General features: G+C 42.0%; 2 non-coding genes across 2 annotated transcripts; one reads left to right on the top strand and one right to left on the bottom strand.

The window, feature by feature from the left end:
• The first annotated feature begins 2,837 nt into the window (after positions 1-2,837).
• On the top strand, positions 2,838-2,910 carry TRNAG-UCC. The gene has a single exon. It is a non-coding gene; the product is annotated as a tRNA-Gly (tRNA).
• Positions 2,911-19,230: 16,320 nt separating this feature from the next.
• TRNAW-CCA lies at positions 19,231-19,302 on the bottom strand. The gene has a single exon. It is a non-coding gene; the product is annotated as a tRNA-Trp (tRNA).
• Between the last annotated feature and the right edge of the window lie 4,304 nt (positions 19,303-23,606).

Below are 23,606 nucleotides of genomic sequence, written 5' to 3'. Positions count from 1 at the left end.
AACTTTGAGTTGTGATTTGATACCTGAAATTCCTTTCATTCCATAAGTGAAGATAAGGCTTTCAGGGTAAACATAGCAGGACTAAGCATTCTCTGGACTCATTAATTCACATAAAGGGATAAATAACTGATATGGGTCATTTCCTAGAACTGGTTTTGGAAAAAGAGGAGGGGAAAGAGAGGTCAAGGGCACTGAAGGGAGAAAAAGAAAGGCTGGAGGCAATGAAGAAAAACTCTGACCCCTTCACCGTCTGCCCTGAACAATGCTATGTCTAATTGCTTCTTGAACTGTTCTTCACATTTTTTTTCTTTAATCAACTTTAACCAAAAAGGTAACTGCTACTGGTTTTCAAATGTACAAGGCCGTCTTTAGGTGGCATCTACCTAGACAAAGATGAATGGGAAATAGTTGCTTATAAACAGACATTCTACAAACATGCATTAATAACATGCCTGCTCTACTGATTATTGTACTCAGGATGGTATTTTATAGTAGTTTGGTCCTTCAGCTGGAGAGCTCAAAGTGAAAAAGGAATCATAGATTTATAAAAAAGAGAAAAAAATCAGTTTCCCATTCACCCTCTAGAGTGTTGCATGTATTAGAAATCACAAAAAAATGAAAGATAAAATCAATGCTTATGTTAAAGGAATTTCCATATTGGTGTGATTGTTACCATAAATGGAAAAATGGAAGCAACAATGATGTTGAGAAAATGAGAGCATGCAGTCACTTTTTATTTTCTGGGGGAAAAGGAGGCAGAGAAAGAAAAGGAAAAATATAGAAGCAGATAGAGCTTCCGTTTACACACTGCCTGGGTTAAAGTGTAATTGACAAGATTAATGGCTACATAATAATTGCTGTATTGTTAACCATCTGGATGGTGGCCAGTCATCTTACTGCTCTGCCCACCAGTGGGTTTGTAAGGAAGGCAGCAAGTAGATAGGGTCTGTGTGCCAGGTGTAATCCTGCTAAAGAAGACATTCAGGAAGAACTAACTGTGCAGGGAGATCTGGTGATGTTCCTTCTGGTGGGCCGTGCCTTTCTGCACTGAGTAAATAGTCTCTCTTCAAAATTGCTATATCCACTGTGGCAGAACAGAGCCAGGTGGGCCAGCCAAACTGCTCCACCTGAGGAAGACAAAGAAAAACATTCAGGGTCCAGAGAAAGGTCTCCTTTCTGTCCTGTCCAAGATGTAAAACAAACAGCAGTGTTCCTCTTGACTGTTCTTGCACTGTCCTGGGATATGCTGGGAAGCACTCCCCTTTCATCTGCAGATTTACATGGATGTGAAGATACATCCCTCCCCACTCTTTCCTGACCCACTTTCAAAGCTCCTTCTCCTAGCACTTCTCACTGTGAGTTGAGCAAATAGACAGGACTTTCAGCCATGGATCATAGAAAGGATTTCCATGAAAAGGTACCGTGAGTCCACCTGCTCCGCTGCTGATCTTCTCTTGCCTTGCCTCTCACATGGACCAGAGTGATCTGATGGACAAAATAAGGGCTGTGTCATTTCTCTTCACGTGGCCTCATTCTAGTCTGGGTCACACATGTTCTCCTTGATTGCCTCAGCCTTCATGGGTTTGCTCATTTTCTAGCAAATCAAATTCAGATTCCAGACAACCGAGGAGCCTCTGGGATAGGGGGAGGCTAGTACTAATACTTGTCCTCCTGTCTGCTCCACCCTAACTGACACTGTCTAATTGTGTAGTTTCATACTTTCCTCCTTCTATCTCGATGTCTTCTTCAACACCCCCTCTGACTATATTCAAATCTTATTCCTTTGGTGCAAACCATGCTGTATCTCCCTATTCTTCTTTTTTCTACACCTTGTACTTTATAACATTTATCCTTACTGTCATTAAATACTTACAGTGTAGTCACTGGTGGGGTGGCTTTCCTTCTTACTAGATAATAAGCTCCCTCAAGAGGAGGACTGTATGTATTATGTTCTCTGACATATATCTAGCAGTGGGTCAGTAGTAGGTTGTGCTTAGATTAATTGTCAAGTTAATAATTACTTTAATGAATGTAAAGACTAGTTCAGATTTTTCACTTCCTTCATTGACTCAATCTTCAGCCTCTCCAGCTGAGTATACTGTTAGTCATCATTTGAAGTAATTAGTGAATCTCTTGCTTCCTGCTGGCACTATCATTTTCCATGTTTTATCATCGTTATCTAGACCTTAGATTTCTCTCCCTTGTTATTCTAAGGTTCCTTGAGAGCAGAGACTCTCATTTATTCTTTAACTTGTTCACAACTCCAAACAAAAGTTTTTCTAGCTGGGACTCAAAAACTGTTAGCTAAGTGGTAGATAATTTTTTTTTTTATTTATCTTTCTGCTTATTTATGTAATGCCCATGGCTCCACAATCTGCACACACATTACTTTTCCTACATTAGAGAAAAAGAAATAAGTAACCAGTCAACAAATCTTTTCACCATTTCAGTTTCAGCCTTGCAGCAAATGTCATTCCAGGGCATTCCATTCCATCTGGCGAAGTCTTGAATTTCAAGATATGATGGCAGGGCATGAAGGAGCTCTAAGTTTTTGCCAGAAACAACAGAGGAGGCAAAAGGCTGGAGCCGTGGGGGAAATGAAGACAGCAGGATTAAGTACTTGCAACTGATGGTTTAGATGGAAAAAACAGAGCTCTAAAAAACTCACAGGAGTGATAGACTTTGAGTTGAAGCCTTCATTCTATATAAATTTGAACTGAAGTCTTTATCCTGTATTTTCTGTGTGACCTGGGGAAGCTCACTTTTCTCTCTGGATCTGTTTCCATATGGGTAAAATGGCATGGATGATGCCTATCTTTCAGGTTGTGTATAGGATTTCCCTGATGGTCCAGTGGTTAAGACTCTGTACTTCCAATGCAGGGGGCATGGGTTTGATCCCTGGTTGGGGAACTAAGAGCCCATATGCCTCATGGTGTGGCCAAAACGTTTAAAAACAAACAACCCAACAGATTGCTTATGAGATCTTATATGAGAAATTTCTCTGCAAGTTCATGAGTGTTTTGCAAGTGGCATTACTTAAATGGTGGCTGAGGACCCAGAACTGCAGTGAGACAGCGTGAGAGGGTTTGAGAGATCATACACAGAAGCTTATGTTTCACCTGGAGATTAAGGGGCAGCATCATCAGCCTAAAGCCCGTTTGGGGCAATGGGTGATGCTACTTCCTGTTCATCTGATCTAATTAGCATAATGCCATCAGTGTGACGTTTTATAGAATGTTAAGAAAAAAAGATCAGTTCATATAGATGGAAAGGAAAGGGGTGGTGGCCAGGGGCTGGGGGGAGGGAAGAATGGAGGGGGTTATTGTTTAATGGGTACAGAGTTGTAGTTTTGCAAGATAAAAAAGTTACGAATTGTGGTGATGGTTGAATACTACAATTTAATTAGTAAATAAATACTAAATAAATAAATAAGAAAAAAAGTAAATTAAGGCAAGTTGATTATACTTTCTCCTGAGAGGACATAAGAAGAGGAACAGAAGGAATCTTTGAAGAACTGATGAGAAGAAACCCCAGAACTAAAGCAAGAGAAAGTGCCTAAGCCAGGCGCTCTAGTCAGATAACAATCCCATTTCTTTTTCCTGAACATGCAACACACTGCATTCTCTAGACTCCCTTGCAAATAGGTGTGGCCGTGTGACCAAATTGCAGCCAAACTAATGGAAAACAAAATGATGTTGGCCTTTCCTAGCCCAGGCACATGAAGACCTTCCAGCTGTGTTCCTCCATGCTATTTTCCAGTCTTGAGGATGGGTACTCAGGCTCAGTGACTTTGGAAGCCACATGTTGAAGATGGTGAAGCCACAAGACAAAGTTGCTCAAGTTCCTACATCACTGCTTGGAGTTTGCAACCTTATCAGTCAGGACATCTGTTTCAGACTTTACATCAGCAAGAGAACAAGTCTATCGGGTTTAAGCCAGTATATTTGGGGGTGAGATGATTACAGCAGCCACATTAATTAATTAATTAATTAGATGTGTGCAACAATTAATCATTACTTAATTAATAGCATGGATGAACTGGGGAGGTAACTGAGGAGCCCTCTGCCTTTTTAAATAATGAAAGTGAGAATTAAAAGAAGAGGGAGTGGAAACAGCTGAGAGAAAGAAGAGGGTGGCAGATGGTATTTATGGATAGTCTTTGAAGCCAGGGTCTCAGAATAAATATCAAATTATGGCTTTTAACAAAGCATGTACTATTGCACATCATGACCCAATCAGTCCATATCTGTCCCTGTTCAGTGACTCCCATCTACTCTGTGACCTTGGCCATGGCACTTAACATGTCCTTGACTTTCTGTTTGTAACCACAAAAGAAAAATACCAATCAAGTTTCTACAGTAGTTTCTCTAAAACTCCAAGTTCCTTCTCTTGCTTTCCCTCTCTCTCTTCCCCAACCCCCAAATAATTTTTAATTGTTTAATGTGGGAAAATGTTTTATGAGAATTGCATTCCTTTCTGAGCCACTGCCTGGGTCATTTAAAAATAAACAATAGACAAAGGGAAACATTAACCTGGGGGACTTTATAATAATACTCTCCAGGGCTGATCCATGATTGGCTAGGAAGATAAAAGGAGTTAGAAGATTTGTGGCCACCCAAGCTACATAAAAAAAATTCAGCTTTCCTCTCTTCTCCCCGACAGGTATGGTCCAAATGGAGACGATGTCAAATTAATTCTGTGGTCCTGTCAGTTCCTATTATTGCTAAAGTGTTCTCAGATGTTCAGATAAGTCATAGGCCAGTGAACAAATATAGTTACTAAAGGCTAAAGTTTGTAGAGATTCTGAAGCCCTTCAAGCAAAGACAAGGTGTAAACAGGATTTATTATAATTACTATTATTATTATTATTTTAAGCACCGAAAGTCTATCATCCAGAACATGCAAACTTAGCTTTTGAGTCTTTGTAATAAAACTTTAGGCACTTTTCTAGCCCTTATTATAGAACCAATAAGAGATTAAACTAGAAAACAAATCTCCAAATGACTAGCTATCTTTTAATTAGTAAGCACTCTTCTTCATATAAAATTCCATGCCAGTCTCTAATAGCCACAGTTAATACTTACCTAAAGCCTTTCATCTGAAAAGCTCAAAGCACTTTTTAGAAATACCAATGCCAATTCACTCAAAATTCCTGTAAGTCAAGGAACTAAAATTCCCATCCATAGGATATTTTGACCTTTGCTAAGGTCTGAGCTCTTCACTCTCCACCCAATATATCTGTGGGTGATACTCCTTCCCAGATCATAGTCTCATCCCCAATGAATGAAAGGGAGAAGTATCCTATCAGAACAAGAAATAGTGGTTTCAGTCACATGGGAGGCAATCAGATGCAAAGGAAAGCTCAGATTTGGAGTTAGACCTGACTACAAACCCTGGCTTTAAACAAATGATCTTAACCTCTCTGAGCTTCACTTTGCTCATCTATAATCACAAATGTAAGGTGATACTACAGTTCTTGGTACACAATAGATACTCAATAAATACTTCCTTACTGGGGCTTTCCTTGTGGCTCAGATGGTCAAGATTCTGCCTGCAAATGCGGGAAACCCAGGTTTGATCCCTGGGTTGGGAAGATCCCCTGGAGAAGGGCATGGCAACCCATTCCAGTATTCCGGTCTGGAGAATTCCATGGATAGAGGAGCCTGGTGGGCTACATTCCATAGGGTTGCAAAGAGTCCGGACATGACTGAGTGACTAACACTTTCACTTTATTGGTATAAAGGGGCTTCCCAGGTGGCTAACAACAACAACAACAAAAAATCCACCTGCCAATGCAGGAGATGCAAGAGATTCACATTCAATCCCTGGTTTGGGAAGATTCCCTGGAGTAGGAAATGGAAACGCACTCCAGTATTCTTGCCTGGAAAATTCCAAGACAGGGGAGTCTGGCAGGCTCCAATCCATGGGGTCACAAAGAGTCAGACACAATTGAGCACACACACACACATGCATGCGCACAGTTGGTATTAAAGTCATATCTTCCTTTATATCCTAATTTCAGTGGGTCTTTGAAACCAACATTTTATCTGATTAATACTTGCTTTATGGGGATACTGCCCATAGTAGGCACTTAGTAAATGTTAGTGTAGTTTTCCTGCTATGAAAGAAATCTATATCCAGTGCCCATGCTACCCAGGCCAACTTGGATTTTCCATAAGAACAAGTCCAATATTATCTCACATAAATGCTAATTCATGGGTATGAAAGATCTATTTAAATGCTGCTTCAGTACACTTGGGTTGATTTTCCAAATCCCATCATATCCTATATTTATAAACAAAGGAGAATATTGTCATGAAATTTGTAACTTTGTTAAATACCAAATATTAAGTTTTTAGCTACAGAGATTTATTGAAACAAAATTCTTTTAAAATTGTCTTGTTAGACACTTGAACGTATTACCATGCTTTATGGGTTTTTTAAAAATTATTTTTAGAAGGCAAATGCTTTAGTCCTTTCAACTATTTGAAAACAAAATAGTGTACCTTGAATTATAAAGTGCTGCACTCAATATGCCAGCAAGCTTGGAAAACTCAGCAGTGGCCACAGGACGGGAAAAGGTCAGTTTTCATTCCAATCCCAAAGAAAGGCAATGTCAAAGAATGCTTAAACTACCACACAATTGCACTCATCTCACACACAAGTAAAATAATGCTCAAAATTCTCCAAGTCAGGTTTCAACAGTACATGAACCAAGAACTTCCAGATGTTCAAGCTGGATTTAGAAAAGGCAGAGGAACCAGAGATCAAACTGCCAACATCCGCTGGATCATTGAAAAAGCAAGAAAGTTCCAGAAAAATATCTACTTCTGCTTTATTGACTACGCCAAGGCCTTTGACTCTGTGGACCACAACAAACTGTGGAAAATTCTTAAAGATGTGGGAATACCAGACCACCTGACCTGCCTTCTGAGAAATCTGTATGCAGGTCAGGAAGCAACAGTTAGAACTGTACATGGAACAACAGACTGGTTCCAAGTTGGGAAAGGAGTATGTCAAGGCTGTATATTGTCACCCTGCTTATTTAACTTATATGCAAAGTACATCATGAGAAATGCTGGGCTGGAGGAATCACAAGCTTTAATCAAGATTGCCAGGAGAAACATCAATAACCTCATATATGCAGATGATACCACTCTTACGGAAGAAAGCGAAGAACTATAGAGCTTCTTGATGAAAGTGAAAGAGGAAAGTGAAAAAGTTGGCTTAGAACTCAACTTTCAGAAAACTAAGATCATGGCATCTGGTCCCATCACTTTATGGCAAACAGATGGGAAAACAATGGAAACAGTGAGAGACTTTATTTCTGGGGGCTCCAAAATCACTGCAGATGGTGACTGTGGCCATGAAATTAAAAGACACTTGTTCCTTGAAAGAAAAGTTATGACCAACCTAGGCAGCATATTAAAAGCAGGGACATTACTTTGCCAACAAAGGTCCATCTGGTCAAGGCTATGGTTTTTCCAGTAGTCATATATGATTGTCACAGTTGGACTATAAAGAAAGCTGAGCACCAAAGAAGTGATGCTTTTGAACTGTGGTATTGGAGAAGACTGTTGAGAGTCCCTTGGACTGCAAGGAGATCTAACCAGTCCATCCTAAAGGAAATCAGTCCTGAATGTTCATTAGAAGGACTGATGCTGAAGCTGAAACTCCAATACTTCGGCCACCTGATGCCAAGAACTGACTCATTTGAAAAGACCCTGATGCTGGGAAAGATTGAAGGCAGGAGGAAAAGGGGACAACAAGAGGATAAGATGGTTGGATGGCATCACCAACTCAATGGACATCAGTTTGAGTAAACTCCAGGAGTTGGCAATGGACAGGGAGGCCTGCTGTGCTGCAATCCATGGTGTTGCAGAGTCAGACACGACTGAGTGACTGAATTGTACTGAACTCTACCAAAATCATAACTCAGCCAAATGATTCATTAGTCATGAGTTATAAAGTAAAAAGTAGTCCTTAGTCCATGGATTTAAAAAAATTTAATTTGATAAATTTACCTGGAAGTCCATGACAGTGACATTTATTATTTAGAACCTCGGCAGATTCAAAACATGGTGTCAACTGATAAAACACACAACCTAAAAGTTGAGAATGTTTTATTCAGGGACATTACTGAGGACTTTAGGCCAGGAGAAAGGCTTTTACATAGCTCTGAGTACCTGTTTCAAAGATGTTAAGGGAAAACTAGGATATATAGGAGTTTTTGCTGAAACAAACAAACAAACCTGTAGTCAAATATCAAAGGATGACTGCTAATCACAAAAAAGCAGACATTTCAAGTTAAAGATTTTAGTGCTTTTCTATGTATGGGAAGTTGCAAGAGTCTGCGCTCATTGAAATTATTCCTTTGATAGGCATCTTTACTATATAGGACCAGTACTCTGGTTTTTTTCCATCCTGATCTCCCCTCATGGCACGATGGTGGGAGTGGGGAGGGCTGGAAGCTGCAGTAGCTAATTTTTTTTTTTTAACTTTTGGCCACACTGTGCAGCATGTAAGATCTTACTACCCAGGCCAGGGATCAAACCCTCACCCCCTGCAATGGAAGCATGGAGTTTTAACCAGTAGATTGCTAAGGAAGTCTTTTTCTTACTCTTTTTTCTTTTTTATATCTTGATGGTTGGCAACAATCACTTTACTGGAATGTCAGGCAACATTCTTTGTCCACAATGGTAACGACCAAATAGTAGTGACAGGAGCTGAGGGAACTTGTGAGTAGAAAAAACAGATGTTAAACATTCATATCTAATAGTCAAGAATTTCATTCAGAAGAGGTATTTCAGAATATCACTCAGAGCTAAGACACCCTTTCTTTGTCCACAATTCTAATAAGCTTTTTCATTTGATTTCTCTCATTGTCAGTACATGAAAAGTGGCATGTCAGAAGTGTCCGGACACTAGAAGGAAGACGAGTTCTTACAGCTGGCAGCCAATAAGCCAGCAAATCAACAGGGTCATTTTGAATGTTAACTACTTTTCTGGCACTTTAGCAGATGTTAAGGGACAGAAAAGTAACATTATTATCCTTGCCTCCCATAACTTATACTTTGCTTGAGGGTAGAAAAGAACTCCACACAAGAAACAAAGAGAAACAAACCATGGAGCACTAACCACAAACTTTCTAAAATTCAGAGAAGGGAGAAATCAGCAAGGAAGAAAGTACAAAAGTTTCACTGAGGCCAAATCTTTTCTTAAAAAACTTATGAAAAATTAGAGCTGCCCTTTGTCACAAAGGCTGAAAGGACAGAAGTTCATGACATTGTACAGGAGGCAGTGGTGAAGACCATCCCCAAGAAAAAGAAATGCAGAAAGGCAAAATGGTTGCCTGAGGAAGCCTTACAAATACCTGAGAAAAGAAGAGAAGCTAAAAGCAAAGTAGAAAAGGAGAGATATACTCATCTGAATGCAGAGTTCCAAAGAATAGCAAGGGGAGATAAGAAAGCCTTATTCGGTGATCAGTGCAAAAAATAGAGGAAAACAATAGAATGGGAAAGACTAGAGATATCTTAAAGAAAGTTAGAGATACCAAGGGGACATTTCATGCAAAGATGGGTACAATAAAGGACAGAGACGGTATGGACCTAAGAGAAGCAGAAGATATTAAGAAAAGGTGGCAAGAATACACAGAAGTTCTATACACAAAAGATCTTAATGACCCAGATAACCATGGTGGTGTGAACACTCACCTAGAGCCAGGCATCCTGGAATGCAAAGTCAATGGGGCTGGGGCTGGGGGTGGGGTGGTTAGGAAGCATCACTACAAAAAAGTTAGTGGAGGTGATGTAATTCCAGCTGAGTTATTTCAAATCCTAAAAGAGGATGCTGTGAAATTTCCGCACTCAATATGCCAGCAAACTTGGAAAACTGAGCAATGGCTACAGTAAGGGAAAAGGTCAGTTTTCATTCCAATCCCAAAGAAAGGCAATGCCAAAGAATGTTCAAGCTACTATACAATTGCACTCATCTTACACACTAGCAAAGTAAGGTTCAAAATTCTCCAAAGGAGGCTTCAACAGTACATGAACCTAGAGCTTCCAGATGTTCAGGCTGAATTTAGAAAAGGCAGAGGAACAGAGATCAAATTGTCAACATCTGTTGGATCATAGAAAAAGCAAGAGAGTTCCAGAAAGACATCTGCTTCTGCTTTATTGACTATGCCAAAGCCTTTGACTGTGCAGATCACAACAAACTATGGAAAATTCTTAAAGAGATGGGAATACCAGACCACCTTACCTGCCTCCTGAGAAACATGTATGCAAGTCAAGAAGCAACCAGACATGGAACAATGAATTGGTTTCAAATTGGGAAAGTAGTACATCATGGTTGTATATTGTCACCTTGCTTATTTAGCCTATATGCAGAGTACATCATGCAGAATGCCAGGCTGGATGAAGCACAAGCTGGAATCAAGATTGCCAGGAGAAACATCAATAACCTCAGATATGCAGATGACACCACCCTTATGACAGAAAGCAAAGAGGAACTGAAGAGCCTCTTGATGAAAGTGAAAGGGGACAGTGAAAAAGCTGGCTTAAAACTCAACATTCAAAAAACGAAGATCATGGCATCTGGTCCCATCACTTCAAGGCAAATAGAGGGGGAAACACTGGGAACAGTGACAGATTTTATTTTCTTCGGCTCCAAAATCACTGCAGATGGTGACTGTAGCCATGAATTTAAAACACTCTTGCTCCTTGGAAGAAAAGCTATGACAAACCTAGACAGCATATTAAAAAGCAGAGACATTACTTTGCCAACAAAGGTCCATCTAGTCAAAGCTATGTTTTTTCCAATAGTCATGAATGGATGTGAGAGTTGGACTATAAACAAAGTTGAATGCCAAAGAATTGATGCTTTTGAACTGTGGTATTGGGGAAGTATCTTGAGAGTCCCTTGGACTGCAAGGAGATCAAAGCAGTCAATCCTAAAGGAAATGAATATTTATTGGAAGGACTGATGCTGAACCTGAAGCTCCAATATTTTGGCCACCTGATGCAAAGAACTGACTCATTTGAAAATTTCCCACCTGATGCTGGGAAAGATTGAAGGCAGGAGAAGGGGACGACAGAGGACGAGATGGTTGGATAGCATCACTGACTCAATGGACATGAGTTTGAGTAAGGTCGGGGAGTTGGTGATGGACAGGGAAGCATGGCATGCTGCAGTCACAAAGAGTCAGACACAATTGAGCAACTTGTCGTAAAACCAAAAACCAAATGTCTGAAAAGTGGTGCCTTGAAATCATTGTGGGAGATATTTAAAAAGTTTTTATTAAAAAAAAAAAAAAAAGTCTTACTCAGAAGAGAAGATGAATGGAGAGTTTTAGAAAGCTTCCATATCTAAAACAAAATGATTTTTTTTTTTTTTTTTGCTTATGCCTGGAAAACTGAGTAAGAAGAAATCAACTTTCAGTATAGAAGGAAAGAGTGAGATAAAGTATTGGAATGTATACTTCAACACAATTATATTTTTTTAAAGTCTTCCTTTTGTATGCTGCCCTTAAAATGGTTTCAGTGAAACAGTGTGAAGGCAGAGTTATAATTGTTCAGTTGATCAGTCATGTCCATCTCTTTGTGACCCCATGGACTGCGGCATGCCAGGTTCCCTATCCTTCACCCTCTCCCAGAGCTTGCTCAAACTCATGTCAATTGAATTGGTGATACCATCCAACCATCTCATCCTCTGTCATCCCATTCTCCTCCTGCCTTCAATCTTTCCCAGCATCAGGGTCTTTTCTAATGAGTTCGCTCTTTGCATCAGGTAGCCAAAGTATTGGAGCTTCAGGTTCAGCATCAGTCCTTCCAACAAATATTCAGGACTGATTTCCTTTAGGATTGATTGGGTTGATCTCTTAGCAGAGTAATGGGTTCAGTGACCCCTTCCCTTCAGTAGTCCTGGGTTCCTTGACCTGCATAGGATCAGCTCCCCCGCCCTGTCCTGCCTCGCCCTACCAGCTGGGACAATCTGTGGAGAACTCATACCATCCCAGCAGAAGTGCTCTCCTTCAAGGAGTTTCACAGATAATATTATCTGTAAGCAGGATTCTGAACAAGAACTTCATGAACTACTCTCCTCATGACCTAAGTTGGGAAAGAGGGCCAACAGTGATAATAAAGACTGTAGGCCAAAGGTTCTGAAGGAGAGCAAATATACACACATCAAGTTTGCTGTCTGACTCTTTGGTGGTAGATACTGGCTTGGAATTTGAGTGCCACCAACTAATACTTTTTGGGCTCCAAAATCACTGCAGATGGTGACTGCAGCCATAAAATTAAAAGATGCTTACTCCTTGGAGGGAAAGTTATGACCAACCTAGATAGCATATTAAAAAGCAGAGATATTGCTTTGCCAGCAAAGATCCATCTAGTCAAGGCTATGGTTTTCCAGTAGTCATGTGTGGATGTGAGAGATGGATCGTGAAGAAACCTGAGAGCAGAAGAATTGATGCTTTTGAACTGTGGTGTTGGAGAGGACTCTTGAGAGTCCCTTGGACTGCAAGGAGATTCAACCAGTCCATCCTGAAGGAGATCAGTCCTGGGTGTTCATTGGAAGGACTGATGCTGAGGCTGAAACTCCAGTACTTTGGCCACCTCATGCGAAGAGTTGACTCATTGGAAAAGACCCTGATGCTGGGAGGGATTGGGGGCAGGAGGAGAAGGGGATGACAGAGGATGAGATGGCTGGATGGCATCACCAACTTGACGCACATGTGTTTGGGTGAACTCCGGGAGTTGGTGATGGACAGGGAGGCCTGGCGTGCTGCGATTCATGGGGTTGCAAACAGTCAGACACGACTGAGTGACTGAACTAACACTTTCACTTTCTTTTCAAGATAACCTGCAAGTCTCTCTCTTACCAACAAGAAAAGCAATACACTTCTAAGAAAAGCATTTAGTTTTAAGAATTAAATGAGATTATTTTAAATGTTTATGGTGTAAATGAGCAAAAGTCGTGTCTCACTCTTTGCGACTCCATGGACTGTAACCTGCCAGGTTTCCCTGTCCACGGAATTCTCCAGGCAAGAATACTGGAGTGGGTTGCCATTCCCTTTTCCAGGGGATCTTCCTGACGCAAGGATCAAACCCAGGTCTCTCACATTGCAGGCAGATTCTTTACTGTCTGAGCCACCAGGGGAGCCCAAATGAGGATAAACACACATACACACACAGACACATATAATGGTGTGGTGTTATATACTTGTATAATGGTGTGATTTGAGAGGCACCAAGACAATGCAAATCTCTCTCCCACAAACAAGAAAAGCAATGTACTACAGTGGAGAGGATAATGGTTGTCTCTCCTCCAAATGAAACACAGGCAATAAAAACAAAGTTCTAGGAAATCCCTGGCTGCCCAGTGGTTACTGCTCTGCACTTCCACTGCCGGGGGCACCAGTTCAATTTCCCTGGTGGGGGAATGAAGATCCTGCATGCCTCGCAGCATGGCCAAAAAATAATAATAACAATTTTTTTTAAATTTTAAATAAATGAAAACAATGACATTCCTACCAGCTAGGCACAACTAATGATATATGTTCCAAGTAAGTGGCCATGTGCAGATCTGTCCTAAATCAAAGACCACAGAGAATAGTTTTCAAAAATGGAAGGAATTATATTCTCATTTTTTTAATGCCATTCACAATGTAACAACTACAAATGTGACTTACTGTTAAATTTAATTTGCATATCCTTCAGTCTAGATTCTAGACAAACAACAAAGCAGTAGATGAAGCCCAGATTTGTAACATTTGAGAATTTCTATGGTGCAAAGGCTTCCACCATGGCCAATTTCAAGCCTCGAACTTAACATCACAGAAAAACAGAGTTGGAAAGGGATGAGCAATAGCACACCATTCTATACTGTTTCCACCCGACACAAAGAATAGACGTAAAGAATGTCAAGAGCAGAGATAATAGCAAAGAGCAGTAAAATTATCAGGAAGTGATGAGTTTTAAGAATTTACCACCTTTTTGTTTAATTCAGTTTTTTCACAAGTTTATATAATTTAATTTTTAACAGTGGTTGTGTTCACAAAATTCCTGAAAATTGAATGATCAGCCCTTGAGAACCAGTACAGCCCTGATTTAGCACATCCCAGTTTCCATTCATTCCTGAGACCTAGCTATATTTCTGTACTTCCCTGGTAGCTCAGATGCTAAAGAATCAGCCTGCAATGCGGGAGACCTGGGTTCGATCCCAGGGTTGGGAAGATCCCCTGGAGAAGGAAATGGCAACCCACTCCAGTATTCTTGCCTGGAGAATCCCATGGACAGAGGATCCTGGTGGGCTACAGTCCATGGGGTCGCAAAGAGACACAGCTGAGCAACTTTCACATGAACTATATTTCCACTGTAATTTCAGGAGCTGGTAAATGCCCTCATCTGTCCAATCTATACTGATCACGTTGCTTTCCTGTCACCTGCAACCAAAAGAATGGAGGCATACTGAAGAGATCCCTGCCAGCTAGAGTGGATGGGGACTGCTTTAAGAGGCTACTACCTCTGAAGACCAATATTCCAGTCTACCTGTATGCTGCTGTTTTTTTCTTTATTTTTTAAACTGGGCTTTCTACTTTGTTAAATACAATCTTCAGCTATGAAAAATCTGGCCATGCCATGCAATCATCCCTTTAAATATCTGCCCCAGATGCAGACTGTTTAATCAGCTGAGTGGAGCCTGCAGACCCCACAGGAGCTTGGGAGGATGTTCACAGCTCACAACCGCTCCTGCCCTTCCCAGGAGCCCCAGCATCCCTTTGTGAAACCACACAGGGTGGAGCCCAGGCTTCTCCCTGGAGAGGAAGTGGCTGCCGGAATGCCAGATGTGCCATTCCCACAGCAGCTGGTGGGGGCCCGGCTCTCCCAGGGTGAAGAGCCGCCTCTGCAGAGACCAAGCCCCGGAAGTTCGCAAAGTTTCCACAGGCTGGGGAGAACCCAAGCCGCGCAGGGCCCCAGGCAACACAGGATGAGAAATAGAACATTATTCAGGGCTGATGCTCCCACCCACCTCCTTTGTTTCCTTCCTCCAGTGTTTGGAAAACCTGTTTAAAGAGTTATTCCAAGTGGTTTTTTTTTTTTTTCAAGCCTCTAATCTGTCTTCAAAAATATCCTCAAAGAGGAAACAAAGATTGTTTGCTAGCAGTCACCAAGGGTGGAAATGGCCAGGAAAAGTCTTTCCAGTACACCTAGGAAAGAAAGCCACAAATTAGAGCTGGGGAGGGTTGGACAGACTCCAACCAGGTCCATCGGTTAGCAGGGCTCTGTGTGTTCTGCCGTTTTTAAAATAAGGAGGAGCTGAAGTCCATGGCTCTCTGTGAAACCTGGGGGAGGGAGATGAGGGCAGAGGGGAAACAGGAGAGCAAGGGCGGAGATGCTATGGATGATGGGAAGTGGAGAGAGGGCTGGATGGGGGAATCGGTAGGGAGATCAAGTGTGCAGTTCATCTGAAATCTTGTGTAACGTACATTTTCTCAGGGGGGTTGAGCCGAGCCCTTCAGTTGTGCATCCGAAGTTTATTAAAAACCAGAAATTTCCCGTAATTGGACCTCATTAATAAATTCCTCAGGGTTCCAGGAGGCTCTGAAGAGGTAGAACAAGGGTCTGGACAGATGAGAGCAACAGGAGGTTGTAAGATCCCAGGCTGTGGATTTAATTCCATTTAATCAGCTTGGAGAAAGTCTGCATTCACAATAACCCCCAGGACGCGTGCTGAGCCCTCCACCCTGTCTTCAGCAGGGCAAGATTTTTCTCTCATTTACTTCTCCCAACTTTTTAACCCCCCTATTTCCAGCCTGGGTAACTAACTGCCCCACAGATTCTGCAAGCCAACTGTTAGGGACTAATGCCTCTCTCCTGTTAGGACTCTCACTGTTTCTACAGTAGGTGTGATTCCAGCCGCTGAGCCCAGAAGACTGTCATCTCACAGCCTCCACTGTTTATTTCTCATCCTCCACCGCCCACCACTGCCCTGCTCTGCCACACCCTGCTCCTCCCCTCCCATCTTTATTCCCATCTCTATTCTCAGTTGTTAGCTTGACCCCAAATTTACATGTAATCCCAAACCTTGAATTGAATACATTAGCACTGGCGGGTTGCCATAACAAATCTTCAGTGGTTAGTAAACGGCAAGACAGCTTGGCTTGTAATGAACCTTCTCTATTTCCTCTGGTAGAAAAGAGCCTCAGATACAAAATGTCCAGGAGTCAGATACCTGGGGGAAAAACAGAAGGGTGATGCCAAAGCTGGAAAATCAATTTCTGAATAGCAAAGGACAAAGGTCAAATGCAGGAATTTTGCCAGGGCTCCAAATAGTTCATTCTCATAGCATTCACATCTTGCAGATTTTCCTTCCTCTTCTTTGCATTTCAGCGAGAAATATCATCTAAAACCAGCTGTAAGAGGCATAGAAATATCAACCTCCATTCCCAAGGATCGTCAATTTCCATCCCCAAGGATACCAAGGCATCAGCAGAGTTGTCTCTGGTTAGAGTCCTCTTCCTGCTTCATAACTGGTAACTTCTTTCTGTGTCCTCACATGGTGGAAGGGGCTGAAGTCTCTCTTGTGTAAGAGCACTAATATAAAGGCTCTTCCCTCATGACTTAAACATCTTTCAAAGGCCCACCTCCTAATACCATCACCGTTGGGGGTTAGGATTTCGACATATAATTAGGGGTAGGGACATAAATATTCACTGGTATTGGGGGCAAGGAAAGAGAGAGGCTTTTATTTTTTTGTTTTGTCTAAAATTTTTGTCTTTTTTAAACATTCATTTTTAAATCAATAAATAAACAAACTGCACTCTGGCGATACCTTGTGTGCTGGTTGCTAATACTTTTCTGATGCCCAAGATCTCCCCTAGACAAACACAAGGTTCACCTGTTGTTATTGTTCAGTCACTAAGTTGTGTCCAACTCTTTGTGACCCCATGGACTGCAGCACACCTGGCTTCCCTGTCCTTCACTATGTCCCAGAGTTTGCTCAAACTCATGTCCATTGAACTGGTGATGCTATCTAACCACCTCATCCTCTGCTGCTGTCTTCTTTTGCCTTCAATCTTTCCCAGCATCAGGGTCTTTTCCAAGGAGCTGGCTCTTCACATCAGGTGGCCAAAGTATTGGAGCTTCAGCTCTTCAGCCCTTCCAATGAATATTCAGAGTTGATTTCCTTTGGGACTGACTGGTTTGATCTCCTTGTAATCCAAAGGACTCTAAAGAGTCTTCTCTAGCACAATTTGGAAGCGTCAGTTTTTCGGTGCTCAGCCTCTTTATGGAGCAGGGAATGGCAAACTACTGCAGTATTCTTGCCATGAGAATCCCATGAACATGAACAGTATGAAAAGATTCACCCAGCCAGTCTCAACTGGCCAGTCCTTCAAACTTAGCAAAACCTTTCATACAGAGATATATCGATATACATCAATATATCAGTATAGAGAAAACTCTGTATCAGAATAGTTGTCAAAAGACAAAAATTCGAACTTCTGATGGTCCCTTTCCCAATGACTCACTCAGAAACAGTTGAAAAAATGCTTGGTTGCCAGGCAACAAAGTGGGCTTTTGGAATAAGCAGCCACTAGCTCCACCTGCTTCCCTGAAGCAGAGGCTAGTCTGGGCGGGCCGGGAGCCGGGCAGCACGGAGGTTGATGGGCTCAGGGCCCTCTCTCTCTTGCCTGTACCACTGTGGGGAAGAGATGAGGGGGCTGAGAATCCTGCTCCAGGATAGGATTCCAACTATATGATGTTTTGGAAAAGGCAAAACTATGGAGAAAGTAAAAAGATCAGTGGTTGCTAAGGGTTGGGGGTGGAGGTAGGGATAAAAAGGTGGAGCACAGAGGATTTTTAGGGCGGTGAGAATACTCTGCATGACCCTGTAATGGTACATGTCCTTATACATTTGTATAAACCTCAGAATCTACACCACCAGGAATGAATTTAAACTATGGATTGTGGGTGACTAGGGTGTTTCGATGGAGGTTCATCTGTTGTAACAAATGTACCACCCTGGTGGGAGATGTTGATAATGGAGGAGGCTTTGAAGGTGTGGTGGGGGGGCAGGGGATATATAAGAAATCTCAGCACCTTTCTCTCAAAAAATAAACAAAAGTATTTTATGAGATAGCAAATAATGCTTCACATATGCTTCCCAGGGGGCAGTGTTAAAGCAACCCTCCCAATGCTGGAGACTCAAGAGACAAAGATTCAATCCACCTGCCAATGCAGGAGATGCAAGAGATTCATGTTCAATCCCTGGGTTCAATCCCTGGGTTGGGAAGATCTCCTGGAGTAGGAAGTGGCAACCCACTCCAGTATTCTTGCCTGGAAAATTCCATGGACAGAGGAGCCCAGAGAGTTACAGTCCATAGGTTCACAAAAAGTCAGACACAACTGAACATGCACTTTTTGACCTTTTTGATGCTTGTTGGATGCTAACTAAAAGCAAATCCTGCCATAAACATTGCTACTGCATCCTCCAGGAGGAAGAACAGAGCTGTGTGCTCATCTCTCACCTACTTCTCGCGGCCAGGGACACTTCACCCTCAGGGCTTGGCCAGCTTCCACCTGGAATTTCACTCTTAAATACTTGGTGATGAAGGTGGGGGTGCTTTCCTTTTTTTTTTTTTTAACTCCACATATATTTATAACTTAGATTTTACAAGAATACTTTCCTGCATTGCTTCTTTAAAAATAAAATAAAATACTAGTCTCTCAATTCATCCCACCAGCACTGAAATATATACCTTTCCACATGTAAAATGTATAGCTGATGGGAAGTTGCTGTATATATAACACAGGGAGCTCAACCTGGTTCTCTGTGACCACCTAGAGGGGTGGGATGGGGGTGGGGGTGGGAGGGAATGTCAAGAGGGAGGCGACATATGTATACTTAGGATTGATTCAAGTTGTCGCCTGACAGAAACCAACACAACATTGTAAAGTGATTATCCTCCAACTAAAAATAAACTTTAAAAACTAAAATAAATAGAACTTTGCAGTATTATATTAGTTAAGCCTTTTACTTCAATTATAAACCAGATGTCTGCTCAAGCCTTTCTGCTCTCTTAGACTTATTGAAGTAAAGTGAAGTCACTCAGTCGTGTCCGACTCTTTGCGACCCCGTGGACGGTAGCCTATGAGGCTCCTCCGTCCGCGGGATTCTCCAGGCAAGAATACTGGAGTGGGTTACCATTTCCTTCTCCAGGCGATCTTCCCAACCCAGGGATCGAACCCGGGTCTCCAGCATTGGAGGCAGACGCTTTAACCTCTGAGCCACCAAGGAAGCCCTATAGACTTATTAACCTTGGCTTAAACCTTCCTTCTGAGACTTGAAATAGGCCCATCCCTTCCCCACAACTGTCCTGCCTCCATCCCTCATTCTCCTCTTTGCCTGGGCCCCACCACCTCCCCGTGCAGTGTCTCAATGGAACACCACACCAGGATGTTCTCAGACCCCACTGTCTTCTCTGGTCTCATGATAAAGCCAGGCATTTCACAAGGTTAGTAACTCTCTCAGGCACGATGAGAAGGCATAGCTGGTCTCTCCACCATTTTCAGCCCCTGAGGCAGCGGAGTCCACCGTCTCTCACTGTCTGCCTTTCTCAACTCTCTCAGGAACTCTGATGAATCCATTTCTTCCCATTTGAACAGAAACTAACTCCAGCTAGCTTAAACCAAGAGAAGTATGTCATGACAGTACTGGGAGCCTCAGGAAATTTAGATGGATTGTAAGAGGAACTGGGAAGTCTGGGGAGGACCATCTCTGTGTCTCCTCTCTGCTTATACATCTGTATTCTTCTCTCTTTACTGCCCATTTTCTTTGCTTCTCCATCACATAAGGAGATGTGGCTCCACCTTAGTAAACCAAGTGTCCAGCTACATAGAAAGACAAACTGGCTGCCTCAGAATCCCAATCCCAAATTCCTGGGAAAGAGTGTCAGCTAGTCCCTTGTCTATCACCAGCCAGAAGAAAGAGGGTCTTATACCAGCAGGTCATGTGAAAGGGGAATTGTTCACAGCTAGGCACCCTAGACGAGTAATATTCTTTTTTTTTTTTTTTTGACAAGTAATATTCTTTTTGGATTTGAGATTTGATTATGTTTTCAAGAAAGCCATTTTTTTCTATTTTTACTGAAATGGAACAGAGCACAGACTTTGACATGAGATGCATTTTCTTTTGAGTCTTTGCTTAGTCACTTAATAACTGGACAATGTTGAAACAATCACTTAACCTCTCTGGTCCTCAATGCCCTTGATTATAATGACACTCATTCAGAGGGTGATTGTGAGAGGGGGATGATACCACTTTTCTGAAGCACCCGCTTCACTGTGGGTTCTCAGTAGAGGTTGATTCTCTCCTTTTATTTAGGCTCTTAATAGTGAGAGTAATCCTTATATAATGTCATCTGTCCACGTCACTTCCTTGCTTAAAGTCTTGCTGGGGCTTCCCATACCCTCAGAATAAAGTTCTGTCTCCTCAAGATAATATAAAAAGCTCTGAAAGATCTGCAGTCCACACTATTCACTCCCAATCACACCTATGCTAGCTACACTTGCAGTTCCCAGCCCCCATCCTGCTCTCTCTCCTTCCTGGTTTCTCTTCCCACCCAGACCCCCAACTGGGTCTGCCTAATGTCTACTTCTTGCGGACTTTCCCTGGGAAAGTCTTCTTTGGCTATCACTTCCACCCACAAGACTATACTAAGAATCCCTCCCAAATGCTACCAGTCAGGAACTTTCCTCAGCTTCCCTGGGAACCAGCCTGCCCAACTTTAAAGTTCTAGCAAGTTTGCACTGGAAGATAGCCCAGTCCACTGCTAATTTCCAGAAGGTTCCACCACTCTCATCCCAACTGACAACAGAGCTGAAAATTACTCCCCAGGACTTCCAGTAGTCTTAGCATTTACCGTGGTGGTTGTTGTTCAGTCACTCAATCATGTCAGACTCTTTGCAACCCCATGAACTGCAGCATGCCAGGCATTCCTGTTCTTCACCATCTCCCAGAGCTTGCTCAAGTTCATGTCCATTGAGTCAGTGATGCCATCCAATTATTTCATCCTCTGTTGCCCCCTTCTTCTCCTGCTCTCAATCTTTCCCATCATCAGGGTCTCTTCCAATGAGTTGGCTCTTTGCATCAGGTGGCCAAAGTATTGAAGCTTCAGGTTTAGCATCAGTCCTTTCAATGAGTATTCAAGGTTGAATTCCTTTAGGATGGACCAGTTTGATCTCCTTACTGTCCAAGGGACTGTCAAGAGTTTTCTCCAGGACCACAGTTCAAAAGTATCAATTCTTCCATGTTCAGCCTTCTTTATGGTCCAACTCTCACATCTATCTACTGGAAAACCCATAGCTTTGACTATACTAACCTTTGTTGGCAAAGTGATGTCTCTGCTTTTTTAATATGCTGACTAGGTTTATCATAGCTTTTCTTCCAAGTAACAAGCATCTTTTAACCTGGAACAACCCTCAAATTACTGGAAGCTTGAGTCAATTACCCTCTCCCTCACTTCCCCAAATCTATCTCTCCGTCCCTTTACTGGACCTCAGGATATACTGTTCAGAGAACATTCATCATCCCATTCATACTCTAGCTTGTCCCTATTCTTCTCAAAGCCTGGTGCTCAAACTACCACCTCCCTATTACGGATCCTACAAACCTACTCAGCTTTGGACTGAGTCACTCTGGTGAGCAATCTACCTATGTCCTTTGGAGCTTCTGGTCAATCACACCCCCTCCAAACCCTTATCATATAACCTGCTGTCATGCCAAGTCCTGTCTCTCCCCACCCCTGGACTTAACAAGTGACTGAAGTTACACAACAAGCCAAGGGCCAAGACCAGAAGTCATTCCAAGATTTATGATCTGTAATCTATCAAGGTTCAGCAGTTCGTCTCTCCACAGTTCTCTGAACTGATACCATTCCACATGTTGATAATAACTGTTTAAGTGTGACTGATGTTTACTAAGGGTCTACTCCATGTCAGGTTTTGGGCTAAACAATATTTTCTTATTTAACTTTACAAGAAGGACTTTACAGATGAAGAAACTGAAGTTTAGAGAGATTAAGAAATGTAATCAATAGCCCAATAGAATGGCGGGTTAGCTTAAATAGCAAAGCAAAGTCTCAGAACATACCAAATATGGCAGCTTTGGATGCCCTTATTTCTTCCCTATAATTAGGAGTTTCCTAATTTTAAACCATTAGTATACAAACTTGACTTCATTTAAACATAGGAAAGAGAGAATTCACACCAGTCAAACAAAGTCTGAGGGTCCAGAGAAACAGCCCAGCCCTCAGCTAATCATCTTCTCAAGTGTTCAGGTGCCTTTTTAGAAGATGTAGAGAACACACAGCTTTTGCTTCACTCATCGACTTCTTTTGTTAACCTGAATGTGGTATAAGAACAGGTTTTGCAACCTTGAAAATCTTCTATAGACATTTGCTGTCTCTCTTATACAACAACTGCATCTCTGATTAACTTGATTATTCCCAGTCAATCTGATGTCTGGACTACAAATTATTGTAAACTCTTGCTTGTTTACTTAACACAATCCCAAAATTTCCCTATATTCCATTTTTGAAAGGCAATAGTTACTTATTGTTATAGCTAAACCATGAAATGAGAAACTTGTGTTAGCTGTGTTGCTTCCCATGTAAAGAAGAGCTCATAAACCTTGTGACCTTCTAATGACACTGACCAGTTTGACTGGCAGGTAGAGAAGTTGTCAATTATATCACTGTCCTTGTAATCACTGTAAGATGAATAGATATCTGTCCACCAAACCTTTCACCCGCTTCTGGAACTCAGGGGGACCAGAGGCTGTTAGCCAACATGCTGGGCAAAAGCTTCCAATGGAAATTTCTGCTGGTTGAACACGAGCTTGTTCTGAAGCGGGATCAGACATCTGACTGCTCAATGTGTGGCTTCCCAGAAGATTCAGAAATATGCTTGATGTGGGTATGGGATAGGGACAGGGGAATTCTTGTGGTCTACAGGGCAGAGAAGTGCTCCAAACACAACATTAGGGTTTGGCAAAACCCAGGAACATCATGCCAAGACCTTTTCCCTTCACTTTTAACCCCATATACATTTCAAAGGGAACTTAATCCTCATTTCAGGAGCAAGTACACATTAGTCATCAGTGTATAGTGATATTAGCAGTAAGGACTCATTCTAAAATGCCCCACTTTTTTTTTCCTATCCAATTTCTACTTATCCCTCAAAATCCAATCTCTTCATGTTAGGACTTCTCCATCGAATCTTCCCTGGAGGAGGACGCGACAAACCACTCCAGGGCTCTTGCCTGTAGAAATCCATGGATGGGAGCCTGGCAGGCTGTAGTCCATAGGGTCGCACAGAGTTGGACAACTGAAGCAACTTAGCACGCATCGAATCTTCCATGGACACTGTAGGCCAGAATAACCACTAGTCTATGACAATATAACACTCATTACTGAAAAGGTGGCTCTTGACCATATAAAGCTTTATGGCATATTTTGAATTATTTAACTATATGTATATGTGTATGTATGTCCACATTCATCTCATAACTTTCAATGCACTTAGTCAAAAACTGGGAACCTG

Source organism: Cervus canadensis, chromosome 16 (genome assembly GCF_019320065.1).
Source record: "Cervus canadensis isolate Bull #8, Minnesota chromosome 16, ASM1932006v1, whole genome shotgun sequence".
NCBI classification, from domain to species: domain Eukaryota; kingdom Metazoa; phylum Chordata; class Mammalia; order Artiodactyla; family Cervidae; genus Cervus; species Cervus canadensis.
The sequence above is the reverse complement of the archived record's forward strand: the minus strand, read 5'-3'. Positions and strand labels throughout refer to the sequence as shown.